General features: G+C 41.6%; 1 non-coding gene across 1 annotated transcript; it reads left to right on the plus strand.

Annotated features, from left to right (window-relative positions):
- The first annotated feature begins 7923 nt into the window (after positions 1–7923).
- Positions 7924–7995, plus strand: Trnaq-uug (transfer RNA glutamine (anticodon UUG)). The gene has a single exon. It is a non-coding gene; the product is annotated as a tRNA-Gln (tRNA).
- The last annotated feature ends 6216 nt before the right edge of the window (positions 7996–14211 follow it).

The following is a 14211-nucleotide window of genomic DNA, read 5'->3' on the forward strand; positions in this document are numbered from 1 at the left end:
TTTAAATTTTTCAAAGTCTCTTTAAAACTTCAAAGTCTTTCTAAATTCCAAAGTATCTTAAACTGTTGGTCCCTGTAAAACAAAAATAAGTTAAGAACTTAATTATTCCAGAAACGAAAACCAGAGCACAGTCACAATCAAAGCAAAGCCCAGCAGTATAAAGTCTCTGTGTCAGACTCCTAGGATCTGAAGGTCTTGGCAGTGGCATTTCTTTGGCTCTGTCATCCAAAGCATGAGTGACTTTCCTCCTAGGCTTAGGTCAGCTCCACTCTATCGCTGGTCCTGTCCTCGATGGTTATCCCATGGCATTGACATCTCCAAAACGCTGGGGTCTGCACTGCAACTGGGCTGCACTTTCTCCAATAGCCTCTCTTGGGCTTTCTTCAGGAATTCTAACCCTGCCATACCAGTACCAAGCCTCAACTTCTGCCCATGGCCCCTTCAATACTGGGTCTTCTGCTACAACTGAGGCTGCACATTCATCTGTGGCCTCTCCTGATCTCTCTCATGGTGCCAAGCCTCAGCTGCTCTCAATGACCCCTGCATTCCTTCAAAACCAGTACCACCTGGGAAACTCTCGCACATAACCAAGTTTAACTACCAGCACAAACAAGATACATCCTTGGTCCCCTCCAGACCACAGCTTCTGTGTGATGATGACCTTGACTTGAGGATATACTCCTAGATTTATGATCCTCAATGATGCTGGTCTTTTCTTAATCGCTGCTGATTTCTCAGCTTCAACTAACCAGTATCAATTGTCCCAATAAAACAAAAGTGTCACATTAGTGATTCTAATCTTTTATTAATCATAGCCAATTCTTTACCACAGATTACCTGAACTACTGAGTCTTAATTCAAAGTCTGAACCTTCACAGGCCTCAGTTATATGCATTATTCTCTGTATTTTTAACTTCCAAGCTCCAAAAAAATAGCCCACTAAGTTCCACCCCAAAGTTCAAATGACACTGCCCCCCCCCCCAAAAAAAAGCATTTGATCAAGTCTGTCACATAAGACTTCATGGTCTGGTACCAATTTCTTTCTTAGTTAGAGTTTCTATTGCCACAATAAAAATGAGCCAGACATTGTGGCCCACCACTTTAATCCCAACATTTGGAAGGCAGAGGTAGATAGATCTCTTGAGGCCAAAGTTGACTTCGTATACACAGTGAGTTCCAGGACACCCAGCACTATGTACAGAGACCCTGTCTGAAAACAAGGACTCCTAACAGGAGAGATTTGGTGGGCAGTAGTGACACACACCTTTAATGCAAGCACTTGGGAGACAGAATGAGTTCTAGAACAGCCAGAACTAATACAGAGAAACCCTGTCTTGAAAAAGAAAAAGGAGATACTTTAATGCCATCTCAGCAAGCTCATAGTAGTTGCTTTTGAATTTTATATAAATTAAAGGAAGTGATGTTGCATTTTTAAAGTTAATTTTCAGTGTTTTATCATTAATGCCAACAACAGATCTTGCAGGGGCACAGTTAAATTGAAGTATCTTTTGATGAAAGAAATGGGTTTGGGTCCATGAATTTTCTACACATGGATCTTCTTTTAATGAGAAATAAAATTTAAGAGCCTCTAACAAATGTGTAAGGTGTTGTTTGATAACCTTTGCAGATGTGAGGTATCAAGACCAGTTCCCCACCTTATTCATAGCCACTGTTACCTTATACATGGCCTAACCATCTGTAGAAACTGTTTTCCAACCTTTCAACTTTTGTAGGTTTTTTTTTCTTTTAACCTTATCTGCCACTGAAAAGCTTGTTGCTCTTCCTTTGTGTAGAAACAAAGATTATGACAATACTGCAAATAACAGACATACAAGCCTGACTATCCAGTTCATGATTTCAAAAAGTTGACATCAAAGGGGTTTCTTGCCTTGTAGCAATACTAAGAGTTCATTTTGTATTTCAAATAATCTTGACAGAATGTTTCTCCACAACTATCATGTCTCAGTCATCAGTAACAGTTGCTTGCAATCAGCTTCCATATTATCACATGATAAAGAGAATAATCTTGAATTTAATGCATTTGACTTTACGTAATTAACAGTGATAGTTTTTTTCCATGGCAAGACACTCTTGGGTGAAGCGATGAGTTTTTGTATACTTGCTGCATACTCTTTAATCTTAGTAACCACTTTGGAATGTCTTCTCTTGAAAGATTTTAGTTTGCAGAGCAAGGATGTAGGAAAGAGGCAGGAGAATAGTTCTTACAAGCAGAATATAGAAAATCACAAAGAATGGACATGGGTGGAAAGATCAGAAATTATGAGAACAAGAAAGTTACTATGGTGATGGGGCTAGTGGTTATATGCTAGGCCAATCTTGTTAAATAAGGCTAGTTACTGAATCATCAAACCTTTGTGGAATAGCTGAAGGCTCTAAATATACAGCCAAGAGAAAGCCAGAGTATGAAAAAGTTTCTCACAGGTCTTGGCCCACAACAAGGAAATAGGCCCCAACCCTGGAACAAATGATTCCAGATGAACAGCCCTGTCTGGGTCACACCTGGCCAATGGACAGTCTGGGGACTTTCCAAGTCATTCTATGGTTTATCCTTTGCAGAATAGGTTACACCTGGGAGATCTCTCAAACATGAGACCATACTTTGTAATCAATCACCTTGTGCCCCATGCATGTATGCTGATTTGCTGTTTGTCTCTATAAAAAGGAACCTGGATCCTTTGAGGGTCCCCTAGGCTGTGTGCCCCGTAAAGTGGGAGCAGGCAGGCCACCAGGCATTCCTGTGAAATTTGATCTCTTACAAAAAGTCTTGTAGAAACATATTTCATTCAAACTAACTACACAACTAGTTTGCCTTGTCAAATTCTCTTAGGTAAGGCAAAAGAAAACAATGTGGTTTACAAACATAAGATCAAATATAAGAAACTCATCAACTCATTCTCTACAACTAACTTGAAAAAATTCAATGGAAGATAGCTCATGCCCTGCTGGCACTTGCAGGTTTAGGTAGTTCTGAATTACGCCTTCATCCACATGACCTGGAATCATGAGAATGTTTATATGATCTATCACACAGAAGACATCATAGTTCATCATCTTATCCCCACTCCCCATCTTTCTTTTGAGACATGGAATGGCTCAGCCTGGCTTCATTCTTGAGATCTTTCTGCCTCAGCATCCGAGTGCTGATGCAACCAATGTACTCAGCTGTCATTTCTTAATACACTTTTTTGAAGGTGCTGACTACAAACACTATCACAGCTTGCCCTCAAGTCTCGAACAATGTACCTCTGGCTGGTCTGGAACTCAGTACCTACATAAAGCTGGCCTTGAACATGTGGTCTTTCCCCTGCCTCTGCATCCAGGGTCCTAGGATTACTGGAAGAGCTCTGGGTTGAGCCATCACATCCAGTTTAGAGCTCTTTCATTTCTTTCCAAAACGTTCGCAATTTCAGGGTTTTTCATCAAAAAACTTATCAGTAGCATGTTTCTGTGGCCTTTCTCCTTCCTGGTTATGAACCTGCAGATTTAGGAATTCTTATTAGAAACCCATTTACAGCAAAAGAAGGGGCAACCACAGAGGCTCCTAATTGTATCTTATCAGATTGTAATCCCATCCAAGGCATCTCCAAAGCCACCCTGTAATTTCAAATTATAGTTTGAGAGACAGCAAATGGGATGTGCCCCTAGGACTAAAACACTGTGTTGTAGGGCTCTGCGTGGACCCCTGAGGCACCTTGCGCAAGCCTGAAGCTGTTGGCTGGAACATCTTGCCCCAGAGTTGTTACTGGTACTCTTCTTGATTTGCTAACACACATCTGCTTTCACTCTTGGCCCTTGATTGTTTTCCACTGAGCTGTGAGTCAGTATGTAAGCCCCCTCCTTCCCCTCAATAAATGCCATTCAGCTTTCCTGTTGCATGAATGACCCACTGTCTTGTCTTTTATTTAAATCTCTAGGCCTTTGCCCGATTAGTGGAATAGATTGCTGCTTGGGTGTTACACTGTGTCACATGCACACCTCTCCCACAGCCATGCTCTAGAATCTAGAAACTAGACTTTGTTTCTGAGAATTTCTTTCTCTTAACCTCATGCTTAAAATGTCTAGAAATCTAGAAATGTCTGCCAATAAGAGGTGCTTCATACCGGCTCATCAGGAAATTCTTTTCTGTGGTAAACCCATGGATCCTATTTTGCCTGAGTCAAGGTCACTAAAATATTTACAGGACTCCTCACTGCTGCAGGTGACAATTCAGAGCTGTGCCCCTCCCTGTCATTGACAGGTGCACTTTTACAGCTCTTTGAATCACTGTGTGTTTACCAGAAACTCCTCTTGTGGTTCATGATTTCACTGACAGTATGCCCTTTCAGGAAAAGCATCTGATGGTGTTCAGATCTGACAGCCTGAGGCTGGGTGCCTCTATCCTGCAAAAAGAAAGGGCTATAGGCCACCAGTGTCAGCCAGAAGACTAGGGGCACAAGAACCCTCCCACATTCTAGCCTTGGAGTACACTTGCCCCTCCTCACCCAATATGTCCCACAGTCTTAGGAGTACTCAAACGATAAGAGATGACTCTTTTTCTTTCTTCCTCACACTATGCTGATTGCTCAAATTTCAGCATTCCTAATTTGAGCAGTTTTGAATAATCAGAACATTTTTCTCTAAATAGGTCTGGAACCGAATGGTCACCAGATCCAATTCAATCATAAGTATTTTGTTCAAGTCCTGAGATCATCAAGACTGAGGCAGAGCTTCTCATTCACTTTCCTGAGCATGGCTAATATGCTGCACTCATCCTTTGTGTTCTATCTAGGTCTTTCACGTCCTGCATTGTATAATCACCCCATAGAAGCCAGTCAACATATAGTAAATGTGACTTATAAGAAAGGTTGCCAAAATCCCCCTCTTAGGCATATTCCCAAATGATCCACATCCACGCAACAAAGACATGTGCTCGACTATGTTCATAGCAGCACTACTTGTAATAACAAGATCCTGGAAGCAACCTAGATGCCCCTTTACTGAAGAATGGATAAAGATGTGGCACATCTACACAATGGAATACTACTCTGCAGAAAAAAAAAAATGGAATCATGAAATTCACAGGCAAGTGGATGGAACTTGAAGAAACCATCCTGAATGAGGCAACCCAGTCACAAAAAGAGGAACATGGTATGTACTCGCTCATATATGGATTTTAGACATAGAGCAAAAGCCTATAATTCACACCGCCAGAGGAACTAGGATACAAAGTGGATTCTAAGAGATTCATACAAGGTCCCTCACAGAAGGGGGAAGGGACAAGTTCTCCAGAGCACATGGGGGAGAGCAGTGAGTGGAGAGGGAACTAGGAGAAAGAGAAGGGGAGGAGAGGAAAGCACGTAGGACTAGGAAGATTGAATCAGGGGAGGAATAGAAGAAAGAAAAGAGAGAGAGAAGGAGAGAGAGAGAGAAAGAGAGAGAGAGCATACATAAAAGATGGAGCCATTATAGGATTGAAAAGAAAACTGAAGCTAAAGAAATGCCCAGAGACTTACAAGACTGACCCCAACTAACAATTTGAGCAACAGTAGAAAGGCTACCATAAATGCCCTTCCCTGATAATGAGATCAATGACTAACTTATCCACCATCATGGAGCCCTCATTTAGTACCTGATGGAAACAGAAGCAAACACCCACAACTAAACACTGAGCCAAACTAGAATCCAGATGCAGAGAGGGAGGACAAGACCAGGCTGCAAAAACACATAGAGACAGCTGACCTGAACAAGGAGGAGCTAATGGGCCCCCAGACTGATATCTTGGAATCCAGCATGGGACTGACTCAGAAGGCCTGAGCAATCTAAGTGTCCTCATACAGTGGAACCAGTATGTGTTCTTGGTGCACAAGAGGACTTTGGAGACACATCCCCCATGGAGGGATATTCCCTTAACCTAGAGACAGGAGAGAGGTCCTAGTCCCTACTCCAAAAGACTTGACAGATTTAGATGACCCCTCCTGGAGGGCATCACCCTACATGTGGTGGGGGGGATGGGAAGGTGGTCAGGGTGCATGTGAGGGTGGGAGAGAGTAGAAGAGGGAGGGAGGGAGAGGGAACTGGGATCGATATGTAAAATAAAAATAAAAAAGAAAGAATGGGTTGTCAAATGGTGGTGGTGCACACCTTTAATCCCAGCACTCAGGAGACAGAGGCAGGCAGATCTCTGTGAGTTCGAAACCAGCCTGGTCTGCAAGGTTCCAAAGCAATATAGAGAAAGCCTGTCTTGAAAAACAAACAAACAAACAAAATGCAAAAGAAAGAAAGTGTCATACTGAGGGATGTTGTGTTTTGTACATTTTTATTGCAATTACTAAATTGATGTATATTTGCAAAAAAAACCCACAAAATTCAAACACAGCAAAAGGTAAAAATTAATTCATCTCCTGAATGAAGCACAAATTTTTATGTATATCTCCAAACTATTTTGAAATGATCATATATTTCATACATTATGACTTACAAGATATAATATTACTGACAAAAATCAATCACACACACACACACACACACACACACACACAAAAACACAGCTCTCATTCTCACATCAAAAGAACTAAGAGTTAGTTTATTCTGAAGACAAACATGAGTGATCCTGGCTGTGGGAATATAGGTTTAGATTACCCCAAATTTCATGGTCCAGTAAGGAACAACATAGTTTCATGAAGTTTTTATAGTAACAGAAGAAAGTTACAGGTCAGGGCAATTTTCAAATACATTTGTGGAAATATCAGAAAGGTGGGTTACAGCAAAGTGGGAAATTGTCAACTATAAACCCCAGATGCTGTCTGGTAGCATTCAAAATATGGTTTTGTTAAGTTAATAGATTCCAATTGGTTTTTATCTGTTAACCCAAAACATAGGTTGGCAAGCAATGGCTATTTAGAGGGCTATAGATAGCCCAGGATAAACTGTAGTCTCTGGACCTGCAGCATTACATTCTTGCCACATCACTGAGTTCTGTTCAGTTCATCTGCCTTTGCAGACACAGCTTCTTTCCAGGAATTCCCCTTCACACTGTACATTACATTTCAGCAACAAAGGTGACTTCTTTGTTTAAACATAAATCCTTGTTCCCCAACTTCCAAGCCTTTCTAGGGGCAATTTTTGCAAGTTTTGTAAGATTGCAAATGCCTATTCCTAGACATGCCCAAAACATTTCTGGACAAGTTTTGGGGGTGAAAACTGCAAACATAGGTAATTTTTAAATTTAGTTTTTTGGGTGCACGCACGCGTATGTGTGTGTGTGCCTGTCTGCCTGTGTATCACATGTGTGCTGTGGCCCTGGAACCCAAGGGAGTCGGATCCCCTGGTTCTGGAGGTGGTAGGGAGCTGACTGTATGAAGCCTGAGAGAACTGAAACACCCCCACTACACATCCCAACCCCATCCTCCACAAGAGCAGCCAATGTTCTTAACTGTTGAGCCATCACTCCAACACTATCAAATCACACGCTAGAATGATATTTCTCGTAAGTGCTAAATGTCAAAATTTCTCTTCTGAGGGGCCCTTCTCGTGGCCTCAGTAGCGGTTACTCTATGTAAAATTTGCAAAAGTATTTATCATAATGGAAATGACCTAAGACTGGGTAGGAAATCTTGCTCCAGTTTTATCCCCGTACATCACATGAGCTTTTGAATAGGATGTCTAATTTTGTGTTGGTGTCTATCCTTTCTCCTAAGTGAGTCCTAAATTATGTAAGATGCAGGCCTCGTAAATCCACTCCTGCTGTCTTCTCCAGACTAATTTATGCCGAGAGAGAGAAAGAGAGAGAGAGAGACCTGTAATTTCTATTATAGTTATTATGTTGCCTCATCTTTCCCAATAGCTTTATCAAAACTAGTTCTTCCAAAGTGTAGTTCATACCCAGTTCCACAACTATGGTTACATATTCATTATGTTTTTGTCGGTCCCATGGTGTAATGGTTAGCACTCTGGACTTTGAATCCAGCAATCCGAGTTCAAATCTCGGTGGGACCTGCAGGGGCTCTTTTATAAAGGACCTTTTAAAATTTCCAGCCACGTCTAAACGTGGAAAAACCTGTTCCTCTACTCCATGTGACAATAGACTCTCAAAACACAGGGCTAACAAGTCCCAGGAGAAAAATTCCTTTCCAGGTGGAGAACTCCCAACAGCTGTGAGACTTCTATGTCTGCCTGTTACCTCTTCGACCTCGCTTGCTCCTGAATCTCTTATTTCTCTTTGTAATTTTCCTGATTCGTAACCTCACTCAACTCCCACCCCTCACTGCCAGAGGAAAAAAAATCAACTCCAGCATGCTGCAACCACGACGGTAGCCGTGATGTCTGTGCAAAAACTGCAGACTGGGCCCTGAAATGGAGCCCCTCCTGGGTTCCCAGCACAAGATGCTGCTGCGGTAGAATCCCTTCCAAACTGTCGAACAAACTCCTCATGGCAACCCTTGGCAAACAAGTCCCTGGAGAAACAAAGCCTGATCCTGCACCGTAGACTAGGAATGAGCTGATAGACAGTCCTGAGGTAGGAAGGGGGCGAGAGGAGAGAATTCCCTCAGCGGGACAGGAACTAAATTATGAAAAAGACCAAATATCTGGGAACTTATGTTTCTGTTTTGTTTGTTTTGTTGCTTGGACCTTTTGTTTGTTTGTTTGTTTGTTTGTTTGTGACAAGGCTTTATGTCGGCCACTCTGGCTTCCATCTCCCAAGTGCTAGGATTACAGGCAAGCTTTAAATCTGGTGATCCGTTGTCAGATGCCCTTCTTACCTTTATGCTTTAGCTTTCTCGTGCATAGCTGGAAAGTGAATTGAGTCCTATTTCATCAGAGTCCAGTTGCCCATTAAGCCATAAATACTTCATTGGTTGGTATTAGGAGTTACCACTGATTGTACAGAGAAATTGTAACAAATCGTTTGCTCACTTCGTGAAAACAAATCTTTTGGATTCCTGTGGTATTCCTCCTTCCTTTGTGTAGACAGTGATCATGTTACTTCAAGTGCAGAAGGAATTGACTTTTTTTTCTGGCAGTATTGCCTTAGTGGAAGTGCAAAAGTGACCAGTCTTCTGTTTCACTGATACTATTAGGATAAATTCTCACACAAAGAACTCTCTTTCTGAATGGCCTAACAGCATCCCTCCAACCCTTGCCATGTATGATGCTTATAATCCCAGGCATTCTTGCAACCAACATATCCAGTCTGTGGTTCTCCAAAGGACCCATAGCACTGGTTTTCTACCCCAAACAAAGTTACTCTTCAAACAGATCCCAATGTACCAAGCACCTTCCTTGAATTTTATGAAGTGGTAGGAATAGAAGGATCCATTTTCAAAAATTAAAAGATATCATTTAATGGTGTGATCATTACATTCATATCTATCGAGCATCCACTGTCCTGGCTCAAATCTAATCACTCAGATTGACTGTAAGTGGTGCTTCACCCTGAGGGGTGGAAAAGCCTCCGCGAGCCTGGGAACCCATAGGGATGCTTCCCTACTGCCTCACATGCCCTAGAATTTCTTATCCCTTTGGGAAGCTGAGAGAATTCCTTGTCAAAAGGGCAGGGCAACTATGTTACAAGGATGTATCTTTGGCCAAACTTTTATCAGGCTGCATTGAGCCCTCTTCTCAGCTAGGGCTCATCAGCAGCAGCCAAATTTCAACAAGAATCCACCTATGCTAGTTAGTTCTGACCCAATTACCTCTCTCTAATCGGGTCTCTCTCTAACCTGGCTGTGAATCCCAGCTGTTCCTGATACATCTGGATTTAAATTCAATGTCTCTCCCCTATTGCAGTACCCTTCTTGCCTGTTTAACAGCATGTGGTACAAATCTTGATACTTCTCTCAAAGAAATCCAACTAAGGATTTTGGTTGTGATCAGCTTTTCAATGTAGACATGTCAGCAGTGGTTGTCTGACAAATCCATGGTAGCCAGTTTCCTGAAGAAAAAAAAACAACAACAAAAAACCAAACAAACAAACAAAAAAACCTCTCTCAATCGAGTTCAGTGTCCTTGCATGATTTAAAAGCAAATGAAAACACCTCAACAAATTGGAATTGGAGGTAGCAGGAATAAGCTTCATCAAAAAAAAAAAGAAGCTCTAGAGGACACACTTTGTGAACCTCACACTCAGTACAGAAAGTTTAGAAGACTTTCCTGTGTCCAGGCCAAGAGGTACTTGCTCTCATCTGTTCTTTTCAGCATAGTATTGGAAGTCCCTGCCTCGAGCAAATTGATAGGAAAGAAAGAAAAAAGTCTTTCAATCTTCATTACTGAAATCTTTACATTTAAAAAGCAGAAATAAAAAAATTCTTGGTTTGCTAATGAGATAATTTTATATAGACAAAATCCAAAAATATTCCACTGAAAAACTGTTTGAACTTATGAATTCAGTGAAGTTTAATGACAGAAATGTATACCAAAACTATAAAACTTTGGCAAGTTTAACAAAACAGAACTAAATGGAAAAACTAACATTGCTAACATTTCCATACCACCTGAGTGCATCTTTATAAAAATTCCAATACCCAAGGCCCAGCACTCTGTGGACATGAGGCTCACGAGTTGAAGGTGAGCCTGAGAGCTGCATTGTAAGTTCCAGGCCAACCAGGGCCACACAGTAAAACCCAATCTCAAAACAAAACTATAAAATAAGCCAAAACAAACAAAACATGCATTAAAAATACAAAGAAAGGGAGGGGAGAAGGCAAAGACAATGTTCCTTGATCCCAAATCATCAGGGCTCTAAGAACAACTCTACTCTAGGCAATGAGGGCTCTCAGAGATGACTTTGCTCGAGCTAACAGATATTCACGTGCTTTGTGGCCATAGCTTTCAGATGAGTAAATGACTGATACTAAAGGATGGGTACTCGAATCACCTTGAAACGGCTCGATTCTATTTCACATCGGAATTGCATTTGATGTAAAACACTGAAATATTAAGAAATGTAGGTATCATGTTAAGGCAGAGGGTGGTGAAATCATAAAGTGCAGTGAACTCTACTGGAGAGATCTCTGCGTGCAGAGGTTGTCTCAACTTTCCTGGAGTGATGTCTTGTAGTATTTAACGCAGTGAAGTGCATGAGTGACTTTTCTGTGCCTTTTGTAAGAAGTTAGCATAAGCTTAGACACTTAAAACCATACACATTTATTCTCTTAGTTCATGGGTCAGAAATCTAAACACAACTTTATGGCTGGAGAGCTGGGTCAGTAGTTTTAAGCTTCCATGTGGGAACTGGGAATTGAAACGGGATCCTTTGCAAGAGCTTCAAGTGCTCTTAGTCACTATCTAACTCCATTTCCAGGGGATCTGTGACTGCTTCTGACCCGCCACAAGTACTGCCTATGTGGGGTTTACTCACATACATGCAGGCAAAACACCAGTACGCATAAAAATAAATGAGTAAGTAGGTAAGTAAGGAAACTGTCTTAGTTTGTTTTCTGTTGCTGTAAAAACAAAAAAGCAAAAGCAAAACCACTCAAACCAAATGTAACTCAGGGGAGGAAAGAGTCCATTTGTCCTACACTGCCATGTCATAGCCCATCACTGGGAAAAGCTCAGACAGGAACTCAAGGCAGAAACCTGGAGTCAGAAGCTGAAGCAGAGAACAAGGAAAAATGCTGCTGAGGGGCTTCTTCTTCACAGCTCGAGTCCAGCTGTTTTTCTTACACTTCCAGAACCACCTACCTGCCCAGGGATGACATAGCCCACTGTGGGCTGGACCCTCCCCACAGAATTGTTTCCTTTTTCCCAGATGACTCTAGTTTGTGTCAAGTTGATAAAACAAACAAAACACAACCAGCACATGAACCTAAGAAAATGTTTTTATATATCATGACATTTAGCTAAAATAAAAATTCGTGCTCAAACAGCGTATAGTGCAATAAGACATGCCAAGAGAAAGAAACATTAAAAAAATAAAAAAAAAAAAAAGAGAAAGAAACATTAGAAACTGTCAGAGGAAAAGTAGAGAGGACACCTAGGCACACAGGCACAGGTAACTTGACTAGTACAGGAAATGAGACCAACAATCAACAAATTGGACCTCGTGCCATCTTTGTATATAACAGAGGATTAGTGTTGAGAATATGCAAGAACGCAGCAAACAACCCAGTCAGAACGATGGACTGTGGAGCTGAGCAGGGTTCTCTCTCAAAAGAAGACAAATGGCTAGATTTTTTCAAAAAGTGTTCAACATCAGGGAAATGCAGGTTAAATGTCATCCCAGTCCAAATAATGTCACCCAGGGAACAAGTGATGGGATATCTGAAAGGACCAATATTGGCACAGATCACTCCAAGACTGAGTTCTCAGCACCAAGGAGATGTATTTGCCCCAGAGAGACAAAGGGCAGGGAGTAAGAGACAAAGACAGGAGATAGATGAAAAGGGGGAAGGGGAAAGGAGCAAGGGAGAGGAGAAAAGGATGCTTGTCTCAGAGGGACAAAGGACAGCCTCTGGAGAGAGAGGAGAAAGATGTGGCCCATAGGCAAATGACAGTTTATAAGGGGAAAAGGGGGAACCCCATGTTAGAATGAGCTGGTTTGTTTTGATTGGGCACGTTAATTAGGGCAGCCTAAAGGGGACTTTGGATTGCTGGGCTTCTATACTTCGATAGCTGAACCTAGGTAGTCAGCCTCAGAAGAAGGAAGTACCCAAATAAGGAAATAGATCTTGGTTGCTAACTTTAGGAATATATTCTAATGTGTTTTTGTGGTTTTGGTTTTGTGTTTGTTTTTTTGTTTTTTGAGACAGGGTTTCTCTGTGTAGTTCTGGGTGTCCTGAAACTCAATTTGGAGTCCACTTTGGCCTAGAACTCACAGAGATCTGCCTTCCTCTGCCTCCCAGTGCTGGGATTAAAGGTGTGGCCCACCACTGCCACACAATCTAATGCGACTTAGCATGGTAGAGGGTATAGGGAGAGGGCAAGGCCTGACAGCTATATTTGCCACGCTTGGGCCTGTTAGAGTCTCTTCAGCATCTTTATCAACTCCTGTCCCAAGGCTCAGGGAGTATCACAAAAGGGAGAAAATGCAAGAGCTGGATGGGGGAAAGTGATGTTAAAAAATAAAGAAAAGGCTATCTTCTAGATGTGACACAGACGTTGCACTCATGGAATTTATAATGACTAGGTTTACTTACACAAGATCAGTAAGCATTCCAACAGGCAGCACTAACTGGACTCAGTTGTTGTGTGGGAAGGTGGGGGTGGCACATATGTGTTAGCCTAGTATTCTGGAGGCTGAGGCAAGAGAATTATAAGTTCAAGACCACCAGTGCAGCTTACAACTGTAAAAATTTGTCTTAACAAAAACGGATAGGCTGTGCATAGTGTTCTATGCCTTTAACCTCAGACTTCAGGAGAAAGAGGCAAGCCGAGCTCTGGTCTATATCAAGTTCCAAACCAGCCAGGGGTACATAGTGAGACTGTCTCGAAAAAAAAAAGAAAAAAAAAAAAAAAAAAAAAAAAAGGTAGGAGGGGACATAAGAGGGGGAAAGTAGGGTACCTTGAAAGAGTGAGAGGAAGCAGTTGGGGTGAATATGATGAAGGCACATTGTATGCATGCTATAAAGAACTGAGGCAACAACCACAGAGGAACTTCTTCCTGGCTAGCTTCTGGATCATGCTCAGCCAGCTTTTCCTACAGCCCAAGCTCTCCTGCCTCGGGTGGTGCTGCCCCCAGTGGGTTGGGCCTGCCCATATCAATCATCAGTCCTGACAATCTCTCACTTCGCTTCTTGCTTGAGTTTCTGCCCTGAATTTCCTCAATGACGGACTGCGATCTTGAAGTATAAGCTGGAATGGTGTTTTGTCAGAACAGCAGAAAGCTAGCTAGAACACGTACAAACAAACAATGTGCACAGCAAATGCTTACTTTAGTGAGTATTCCTGTAGATTAAATGAGAAAAGTTACAAAATGCAACTCGGAAAGTGTCGGACGAGCTTCGACAATTTTTTGTCAGTTTAAGTAAGTTGCTTAGAGTTTGAAAACGCACTAGAATATTTTTATAAAGATTAAGTTAAAACACTTTCAATTTTCTGTCAGAAATTCTCTTAGCCTTGCGCTAGACAGCTTGAGAACTTGAAGTATTTGTACTGAAGGATGCAGAAGTAGTGGTCAAAGAGACTGAATTTACGAATAATAGATTTGGTTATATAACTAAACATGATTTCAGGTTAAGAATTTGTCAAGGTCTGATTTTAAAAACAGAAATA

This window comes from Phodopus roborovskii, unplaced genomic scaffold (genome assembly GCF_943737965.1).
Source record: "Phodopus roborovskii unplaced genomic scaffold, PHOROB, whole genome shotgun sequence".
NCBI classification, from domain to species: domain Eukaryota; kingdom Metazoa; phylum Chordata; class Mammalia; order Rodentia; family Cricetidae; genus Phodopus; species Phodopus roborovskii.